The sequence below is a fragment of the Pistacia vera genome, unplaced genomic scaffold (assembly GCF_008641045.1).
Source record: "Pistacia vera cultivar Batoury unplaced genomic scaffold, PisVer_v2 Contig103, whole genome shotgun sequence".
Lineage (NCBI taxonomy): Eukaryota > Viridiplantae > Streptophyta > Magnoliopsida > Sapindales > Anacardiaceae > Pistacia > Pistacia vera.
The window spans coordinates 171958-183382 of NW_022195061.1; the positions used below are offsets into that span (position 1 = coordinate 171958).

The 11425-nt window shown below is 37.1% G+C and overlaps 1 pseudogene; it reads right to left on the minus strand.

Annotated features, from left to right (window-relative positions):
• Positions 1–4961: 4961 nt before the first annotated feature.
• LOC116123548 lies at positions 4962–7375 on the minus strand (annotated as a pseudogene).
• Positions 7376–11425: the final 4050 nt, after the last annotated feature.

Here is an 11425-nt window from a genome sequence, read left to right on the forward strand (position 1 = left end):
GGAAGCAATTACATATATGAATTGAAGAACTCTTTCTATATTTATGATATATAGATACAAGACAAAATGCTCTGAAACCGACAACACAATGGTTTCTAGGGCATACATAATATACACTAACAGCCCAATCTGCCGTCGTCCTTTCGCCGATCTGCCATCCTGACGCCACCGTGCTTGCTATTGTGTTTGTCCGAGAGTTGTTTAACTTGTTCTTATTTTTCTTCTTTATTTTCTTATTTATTATTTTTTCTCTTAAGTAATATTAAAAAAAGTCAAAGTCAAAGTCAAAGTCAAAGTCAAAAAAATGTCAACAATGTTGAATCATCAGGATCAAAACCTATTATTATTCAACCCGATGGAGCTTTCAATGCAGGAATTACTCTTACAGAATCAAACTATAATGTGTGGTCTCAACTTATGGAAATGATATTGTAGAGAGAGAAAAACTTTCCTATATTCGTGGAAAGAAACCACCACCAAAGGAATCTGACGAGGGGTACGAAAAATGGTATGTTGAAAACAGAAAGTCAAACGATGGTTGTTGATGTCATGTCTCCTGAAATTATGAAGCGTTATCTACGCTTATCCCACTGCGCGCAAAATCTGGAGTGCTTATCTAAAGCTTCTTATGATGGAAGCGATGAGTTACTTGTCTTCTCTTGCACCAGAAAGCCTTTATTGCTAAACAAAATGGAAGGCCACTCTCTGTCTATTATGGAGAATTGACAGAAATATTTCAGGAATTAAACCATCGAATACAGTGGTTATGAAGGATCCCAATGACATTATAGCATATCAGAAATCTGTCGAGCAATTGCGAGTTCACATTTTTCTTGCAGGTTTGGATGGAGAGTTTGAACAAATTCGTGGGAAAATTCTACGAAAAAATCCTATTCCAAATTTGGAAGAAAGTTACTCATAAGTCCGACGAGAGGCAGTCCGTCAAACTACCTTAAAGGGAGAATCAGGAAATATTGAGACTTCAGCAATGGTAGCCCAAAATAGAAGTCAGCATGCAAAATCCAGCAAATCAAACATATAGACAAGAAGTGCACCCACTGCAACAATCTGGTCATACCAAAACCAATGTTTTAACTGGTTGGATAACCAGACTGGTGGGAACACAGTCGGATCAAGGAAGAGAATTCTAAGAAAAACTCTATTGCTGCTGTTGTGGAAAAGAAAGAAGATGCTGATCAGTGCTCGTCATTTGTAGCAACTATTGGAAGATGATAGTCTTTACATATGTGTACATCTGTTTCTAATAGTGCTGGATAATTGATTCTGGTGCTACCGATCACATACATTTGATTCTATGCATATTTCACACCTAAAACCATCCTACAGAAATTTGTGTCTACTGCCAATGGTGAGTCCACTCAGTCATTGGAGAAGGATCAGTAACCTTCCAAAATACTTTAAACTTAGATTCAGTTCTAGTTGTTCCTTCTCTAAATTACAACTTGTTGTCATCTCACAAATAACCAAAACTTTATCTTGTGTGGTGATTTTTTGGCCTAACTTTTGTGTTTTAAAAGCATTCAGATAAAACAAACGATTGGTTATGGTATTAGACGAGGGAAGCTGTATTACTTGGATTTAGAGAAAAAAATTCTACCATGGTACAACAGCTTTTCAGTCAGTGACTCGGAAGAAAGATAGGCGAAATCCTCCATCTGGTTATGGCATCGGCGTCTTGGACATGCTTCATTTGGTTACTTGAAGAAAATTGTTTCCAAGTTGTTTAAGCAAAGTGATGTTAGTTGTTTCCGCTGTGATGTTTGTGAACTTTCAAAGAGTCATCAAGTTCTTATCCAATTAAATTGAATAAAAGTGCAAATCCCTTTATGCTTATTCACTCCGATGTTTGGGGGCCCTCTCAAGTTAATACTTTAAGGGATCAAGATGGTTGTTTTTTTATTGATGACTGTACAAGGATGACTTGGGTTTGTTTGATGAATCTAAAGGGAGGTCAATGTGGTATTCCAAAGATTTCACCCAATGGTTCGTACACAGTATAATTCAAGTTCAGGTTCTACGAAGTGACAATGGAGGAGAATATCGAAGTAAGACCTTCAGCAATACTTGACGACACATGGCATTATTCATCAAACTACTTGCCAACACACCCCAACAAAATGGTGTTGCTGAGCGCAAAAATCGGAATTATTGAGGTTGTTCGTGCTTCCTTAATAGAAGCTCATATGCCATATCTTTTTGGGGAGAAACACTCACTTCTGTTGCCTACATAATCAATCGAATACCTTCTAGCTCATTGAGTTAAACTCCGTTTCAAGCTCTTGGTAAAAATAGTGAATGCTCCAACAGTTGCAAACTTACCACCTCATGTTTTTGGTTGTGTTGCTTTCGTACACCTCCACAAACACTAACACAACAAGTTGTCTCCTCGAGCATGAAATGTGTTTCCGTTGGGTATGGTGTTCATCAAAAGGGTTGTCGTTGTTATCATCCTCCAACTCAACAACTATTTGAACCATGGATGTTGTGTTTCATGAAGAGTGATGTATTTTTCTTCTGAGTCTGAACTTCAGGGGCAGTATTATCCGGAAGAAATTTAGACTCTTGACTATGTTGTTCAAGATGTGGGAGACTATGAACTCAGAAACTAGACCTGTGATAAACAAGAATATGAAATGGATGAAAATGTCGAGGTGGTATCTCTGTCTGAAAAAACTTCATCTCAGTGAATTCTCATTCCTGGTATACACAACCATCATTCACTACAAATGTTCTTGATTTAGAGTCTGAACCATAGAACCTAAACCAATTAGGAAACAATTACCACCAAGGAGTACTAGAGGGATTCCTAAACCAACATATGAACCTGAGCCATCTAGTAAGGTCAAATATCCCATGAGTCATTATGTGTCCAACCATCGTCTGTCAGCATCAAATTTGTCATTTGTGAATCAATTACTACTGTATCTATCTAACAATGTGCAGGAAGCCTTATCTAATCCAAATGGAAAGCTGCTATGAATGAAGAGATGAAATCACTAGAAGAATGAGACTTGGGAACTTGTTGATCGTCCACCAGGAAAGAAGATTGTTGGATGTCGATGGGTTTACACTGTGAAGTATAAAGCTGACGGTATGATGAACGATTTAAGCAAGACTAGTAGCAAAAGGGTACACTCAAACCATGGGATAGATTATACAGAGACATTTGCACCCGTGGCCAAAATCAACACAGTACGTGTCTTGTTATCTTTGGCAGCAAACCTGGATTGGCCAGTACAGCAGTTCAATGTGAGAGAATGCTTTCTACTGGGAATTGTCTAAGAAATCTATATGGATCCTCCACCAGGGTATATTTTATCAGGAAACATAGCAAAAGCTATGTAAGTTAAAGAAGTCACTGTATGGTGAAACAATCTCCGAGGCATGGTTTGGGAGGTTTACCAAAGCTATGAAGTTTTTTGGCTACCATCAGAGCAATTCAGATCACACACTATTCCTTAAAAAACAGCAAGGAACGATTACTGCACTTATGTATGTGGATGATATGGTGGTTACAGGAAATGACCCAGAAGAAAGGAGCTCTGCAAAAGAACTTATCAGAAGAATTCGGATGAAGGACCTAGGTTCTTTGAAATATTTTCTTGGATTGAAGTGTCACGATCTAACAGACGTATATTTCTATCACACAAAGAAAGTATGCCTTGGATGTGCTGCAGGAACTGGTATGTCAGCATGTCAACCAGCTGATACACCAATCGAAGAAGGCTTGAAATTAGGAGTCGAGACTGATCAAATACCAGTTGACAAAGGGAGATACCAAAGACTTGTGGGAAGATGAGTATTTGTCTCACACCATGCCAGATCTTGTTATGCATTGAGTATAGTCGTCAGTTCATGCATAATCCTGCCAGCAGCATATGAACGCAGTTATGCGTATCATGGATATAAAACATGCTCCTGGAAAAGGAATCTATTTTCTAAAAATAAGGACTACCAAAATGTGCATGCATATACTGATGCTGATTGGGCTGGAGCAGTGGTGATAGACGATCTACTTCTGGTTATTTCACTTTTGTAGGAGGTAATCTAGTCACGTGGAGAAGCAAAAAACAGAATGTTGTGGCCCGCTCGAGCGCTGAAGCAGAATTTAGGGAATGGCACTTGGGATTTGTGAAGCTTTGGGGCTAAGATTTCTACTACAAGATGGGTTATCAACCTAATCAACCAATCCAGTTATTTGTGACAATAAAGCAGCATGTGACATTGCTCACAATCCAGTTCAACATGATCGTATGAAGCACGTTGAAGTAGATAGATTTTTATCAAAGAAAAACTGGATGAAAAGATTATTGAACTGCCCAAGATTCGATCAGAGGATAATTGGCCGATATTCTTACCAAGGCTATCTCCAAGCGTATTTTCTCATAAGTGTTAGACAAGTTGGGCATGTGTGATATCTATGCACCAACTTGAGGGGGAGTGTTAAGATTTTCATAATATTGTGTAAATCTTTGTAATCAGCTAAATATATGTAATTTTTAGTTATGTCAGGTATACGATCTCAGAATATTCTAGAGATTATGTAATCTCAATTATGTTAGATAGAATATTGTGTGATCCGCAATTGACATAATTAGGAGATTAGGAGATCGGATACCCCTATATAAAGTCTGTAACTCTCAATATAAAATCAATGAATTGAAAACCCAATTCTTAAACAAACAGACCTGTCCATGGCTGCAGGACCTATTATTTGTTCACAACTTGCTCATTTCTGAATTTCCTTCAGCTCGCTGTCGGCAAATGCAGTACAATTATTTAGACGAAATTCAATCTCAGGCTCAAAGACAATTTCAACAGAAATCCAATCTTTGCTACTTAGAGGGGGAAAAAATAAGCAACCTTTTTCTCATTTTCTATCTTCAACAATCAATACCAGGACAGTTACATCGATCGGTATAGAATTGAAAGAGTACAAATGGATTTCATCATTTAATCACATACGCATTAGCCAATTCCATTCACAGGGAATTGAAAAAAAAATGAATTTAAAGAAAGAAAAAAAATCACACTAGCAGAGAGGAAGAGGGGCGCCATTCCAGTCTGTGAGGCACTCTAGCATTGGATCAATGATCTTACCTGGCAGATTGCAGTGAACACCTTATCAACTCCTCCGGTGACTTCACTTTTTCACCGGTTAAAAATCCTGCTCCAAGCTCTCTCTCTCACAAACTTGTACAACGGATAAGATCTGCATTCTTTGATCCTGTTGGGAACCGCTGCATTTCCATTCTCAATCACGATTCTAGCACTCTCCACCTCTTTAGGCAAAACGACCTTCAATTCCTCCTCAAAGCTCCAATCTTTGGAAGATTGAAGAGTTCGCATGCTTCTCATTTTCGCCATTGTTCAATGCATGATCAACAAGTACTTGTCTTAGCTTTTGCATCAATGGATAGGTGGCAATGCAGGGATCATCTATGTAAGCAAAGACGTGTTCGCGATCAACCACTTGATCGATCTTTCTCACAGAATCTTGATGGGTGAAGTTCTCCATTTGGTCCAACAGTGTAACTTTCTTAGCTACTTGGCTCACGGTGTTCTTAACTGTGTTCTTCAAATCTCCTCCAAGTGCCTCAGATAAATGGCTTGGCAAAGGGCTACCAAGTATGTAGAAGAATGAGCTTCAAGATGTCAACTGCTTCAGCAGTTTTCCTTGAAGAGATGAGTCCCAAGGAGTTCAACGTCTTGGTTGGTTGCCGGACTTTGGACATGGCTGGTGACGGATTAGCAAGGTATTGGAGTTCAGAACAATAAGAAGCCATGGCAATTTCAGCACCTTGAAACCATAATCCAAGCTCGGATTTCTGCCGCCAGAGAGATTTGATGGCAACCCATGTTGTAAAAGTCATTGACAAGCTCCGAAAACTGGGCAAACATAAGTTTCCCATAGATGCAATCGCCAAACGTGTATTGTCCATTGAGACAGATTGGGGTCCCCTGGAAGTTGCCTCCATGTAAAGCCTGTTCCTGAAACATCGATCAGAGGGTTGTCGTTGACGGAGTTGATCTCCCTTTCAATTGATTTGGTTGAAAATCTGATGACTTCAATCAGTGGGCCAAGCCATTGCGGTGAAGTCCTGAGAGCATAACGATCCTGTTTCGGTTTGAAGAGGGTCCGTTCGTGCAATTTCTTGGCAGCTTTAACATAAGAACTGCCATCTAAAATGTGTTCCATAATAGCTGCAGCCTCAATTTGGCCTGGATGGTGCTAACTTATGTGTCAAATGGTCAGTAAATTAGGTTTTCCCTGCATACTTCCGCGAAAATTGCCGACAAATTTCGGATAAACACACCAAGAACATTAGCCTCAAAAAGAACCATAGAGGCCAATCCGGAACCAACAGCAGTACCATTCACGAGAGCAAGGCCTTCCTTTGGCTGCAACTAAACAAAACTCAAAACCGGCGAGTTTAGAGGCTTCTGACCAGTAATGATTTCTCGTTAGGTCTAGTGGCCTTGGAATTGGGGCGACCGGTAAGTAATCCGGCAATGTAGACAGAGGACAAGATCACCGGAGGCAGTGATTGTGCCGCGAAGTGGGAGGCATGGAGTAATGTTGTTGTTGAGAAGACTGGTAATTGCTTCCAAGATTTCAAATCTGATTCCAGAGTAGCCCTGGGAAGAGTGTGATCCTCACAAGCATGGCAGCTCTTGTTGCTGAGTGAGGCAGTGGTGTGGACGACCTGTTCCATTACCGAAGATTCCAGCATTCAGGAATCGTAAGAAATATTTTTAGCATTAATAGTTTCATATTATATTGAATGATTCTGCAAATATCGTATTTACAAAAGAAAAAAAAAAAAAGTTGATCTTGTTCATAAAGCTTACCTAATGAGCTCCTTTTGAAGAGCGCCACCATTCTTGGTTCTTCTATGGGAAGTTGCACCAAACCAGATAGTGACACCATAAAATCAGTTCCATTATTCAGCTCTCCATGACCCACTCAATGCTAGCTTAACACCATCTCTGGCCGACTCAGAAAGCTCAACTGACCCCGAGCTCATCGGTTGCAATGGCAGCACCTGAGCTATCGTCAATGTTCTCACACCGAGCTTCACCACCGGCTTCCTGTACTCGGCCACCATACGCTTCACTTCATCCAAATGACTCCCTTTTAGACCCTCAGCCATCACTCCCCAGTTCAAGGGATCATTAGAACCAGTGCACAATCTCTTCAAACGCCCGTTTTCATGACCGTTCATTGCAGCTGCTTTCATCGCTTTACCGTGTATAAAACAGACAAATATTAATAAGAAAGAGAAGTGAAAGACTCAGAGAGAGAGTGCAGAGAAGCTTTTTGTGCTTACTGGAAATCTATGTAAAGAAATGTAAAGGGTTTCCCTGAGTAAATGAGAGAGAGTGAAGGTGTGTATATATAGAAAAAGGGGAGAGACATGGCTGCGTTATAGTAAGTAACAGGCTTTTGTAATGGCAGTGGGTGAGCGTAAGGGTGGGAGAAGGAAATAGTGGGATTGGTCGAAAAGAGATCTGAGCCGTAGATGAAGTGGACTAAGTAAGCGAGGAGAAACAGTAATATTTGACTGGTGAGACGATAGTGGAAGCCAAGCAAATACCAATTAATTGATTCATTACTTTTTCTCAGGCCGGCTCTCGACGTCATCATAACCCTAAATTAATTACAAAATTTAAGCTTATTATTATAAATATAATTTTACTTTATAATTAATTAATTATGTTAATTTAATTTACCTATTTGTTGGCATTGACTGCCAAAGATTAACGCGTAGTTGATATAGTCAATTAATAATTTTCAATATTATTTTTTTTGGAGATAAAATGGTTCATATACATATATAATATAACATAACATAACATAACATAATATATATTATTTGTTGGCATTGACCGCCAAAGATTAACGCGTTATTAAATTGTTTAAATATTTATAACATAACATAACATAATAATTATGAAACATAAGATTTATAACATAAAGTTAATTATATGACATATACAACATATAAAATAGTCTTACCAAGCTTGAACGTAAATAAAATGTGTAGCATAGAATATAAAATTTGCAATAATTATTAGAATTAATTATCCGAAATCACGCGTCTATATATATACTATGTTGATGCAAATACTAAAGTTGAATAGGCCATCCGGTTTTGACCACTTAATCATTGAATGAATGGGAGAGTAAAGGCTAAAGAATAGTAAACATTGGTCGCCAAATGTGCGTATTTTAATTACCTCATTCTCCCATTCAAACTTTAGATTATTTTATAGTATTTTCTGAGACCCTCTTCATAAATTTTATAGTTAATAAGATTTATCCACATTTGATCAAGTTTAATAGAAAAATAATGAATTTTTCTTTAGTAAGTTATGTCACCCGCTGACATAATTATAATGTTAGTAGTTGTAACTTGTAACTTATAATTTATTTATTTATTTTATGAATTAATTTGGTTTACTTCGTGGAAAACATTTTACTGGAAAATATGCCAACTCTGTTTTTGAGTTCTCCTTAATTCTTTCTTTGGTGGGCATAGTTTTTGTAACAGGATAAGCCTTTCATACTAAATTAATTAAGTTCCATTTTCATCTCCAATTTGTTAAATGCAATCTCAGTTAAGGATTAATAAATTATTTATCGATCATTAGTGTTATTGCGAAATCTCGTAACAACTAGAGATATTCGATCGACCTGATAGGAGTGAATATAATGTGAGCATGATTATGAATAATCAACAAAAGAAATAAATAATCTAACGAAACTAAATGAAAACAAAAAAAATTAAATGATTCAGCGAGTTGAACTTCAAGTCTGTGCCCACTGTTTTCTTATTAATGTATTTGATTACAAGAGTAAGCTCTTTCTATCTCGAATCGCTACCCCTTTACAATGATTTTGAAGGGGTTTATGTATTGCTGAATTGATAACGGTTACAAGAGGGATTCTCGGAATAATGGCTTAATTTTGGGAAGTTAATCTCATGATCTTTTGTATAGTTATCATATCGAGATTATTGGAAGTTAATCTTATGATCTTCTCCTTGATTTTAAGGGATAACGCATGTCCAAGGAGATAAAGCTCATTCATGGTTTAGAGAATAACTACCAGGTTTGCTTCTAAATGCAGCTTGCTTCCATCTGATCGATGTCTCACAAATTACTTCGAACTATAACTCACTCCGAGATGTCAGCACATTTCTCGCTTGCACAACAATAATTAGCTCAACAGATAAGGTAGCTAACAACACAATCAAAACTATGCTAGAGAACACCATAAAATAGACCTCATCACTAATTCATCAAGGATATATTTCTTAAAATTAACCAAACAAAGCTAAATTTAACTCATCCTAATTAAAATTAACCAAACACCGGTTAGTCTTAACCCTGTTGTTGTTAACTAAACTTAATAATATTTTAATTAAACTAAAATTCCCTAGTTCAAAGAAAAAAATTTCCATCCTCAATAAAAATGAGGCGAAATGATTTTTTCACAAAAAAATTATAATTCAAGGTAATGGAATCTATCAGTGTTAGCGAGGGGTTTATTTGTGATGATTTCGACATAGTTATCATAAAGTAAGTATTAGTAAAACTTTATGGGTAGATTTTGAAAATTTCCTATTATTATGCTAAATATTCAATAATAGTTCATTGTTGAGATAATTTTATTGATGTCATGTCACCAATGATTTAATGAATCTCACCAAGAAAGATTTTGTCTTTATTGTGGAAGGGATTGGAAAAATCAGAAATGAGAAATAATATATTGTTTTTTTTTTTTTTTTTCACTCAACTAAATTTTATCTGGCGGTGAGCCGGATTCGGGTACCTTGCTTTATAAGCATGAACCTAGAAGGCTAGAACCTTCTTGCACAATACTAGTTCCTAAAATTTAGGAATTGGAACCTACCTTGTCAGAACAAGTTCCTATCTGGGTAGATTCTCGTTTCAGGGTATCCTGTACAGTTAAAAAAATTAAAAAAATATAAATATTTTTAATAACAATCTTTACTTCCTTCGCTTCCCAACTTAATAATTCCCAAATCTTTCACTTTGTCTACCACTCATTTTGTTAAAAACTAATAAATAAAAATATCCTCAAATCTTCAACTCAAAACTTCTGGGCAATTTCAAATTTAATTTTACAAATCCCTCCAAATTCACATATTCAATCTTAGATTTACTTCACATTCGGCAACCCACATACTAACCCAAATTAAAAAAACCCAAACTAATCCATGTAAACTTTGCAACATGTATTTATATCAAACCCGAAAAATCACAAACTCAGCTAGGAAATCTACAACATCACGATTCGCGGCCACACGTGACAAAGAAGAACCTCGCCTAGTGTTGGGTCCAGTCGCCAGGAGGCACGTTGCTACGACTTTGGCTTGCTTGTGCTGTGACAACGCTCGTCAACGTGGAGGAGGCATGCTGCTACAAAATTGGATGGCGTGACAGGAGGTAAGTCATGGTGAAGAAAAGGAAGGATGGAGTGAAGAAAGAAAAGAGAAGAAGAAGAGGAGCGGCAAGAAAAAAATATGAAAAAGGGAAAGGAAAATCAGGTACCCTGTTCTCAATTCCGATTCGTTAAAGTGGTGGAACCTAGAACCTATCCGTACAATGTCAATTCCATAAATTTGGGAAGTGAAACCTACCATGTGGAAGGTGATTCGAGTAGGAACCGAAACCGCAATATCGGGTACTCTGCAGTTTCGGGTCTACCCTTTTTTTTGCTCACCACTAATTTTATATAGTCTATGCACAAATTTATCCTTATGTTTATCCATATAATTGTATATATTGATTAGATAATTAATATTGATGAGTTATAGTGTGTAATAAGAACAATCTTTTTAACTATAATTATAAGAACTTGACCATTATATAAATATGGGCAATTGGAAAGGCAATCGTTAATTAAGAGGCATTGGTTGGGCAAGAAATTTAATCGGTGATGGCCAACTTATCCAAAGATACAACTTCTTGTGGCTTGCGCATAATAGACTACCAGTAGTGGATTACCTTTGAGAATTATATTAATGTTCTACTCTTTATCTAACAAATTTAGTGTACTAAACGAAAATGCTCACCCCATGAGAATAATCTTTAGTACCAAGGATATATTGTATTCTTTCCATTATTTTTTTATCCCATTTTGGGTGAGAGGTAATCCTTTCATTTATGAGAGGCCGGTGACTTGTCTCGTGCTTGTTCACTTCTTTCAGCATTATTATTGGAAAGTTCAAGACGACAGGAAGACATGTCATTGGCTGCAGGGCCTATTATCACAATTATTTGCTTCAGAAACAGTGCTCATAATTTGGCTTATTCCTGAATGTTCTTCAGCTTTGCTTTAGATAAATGCAGTACAATTAATTAGATGAAATTC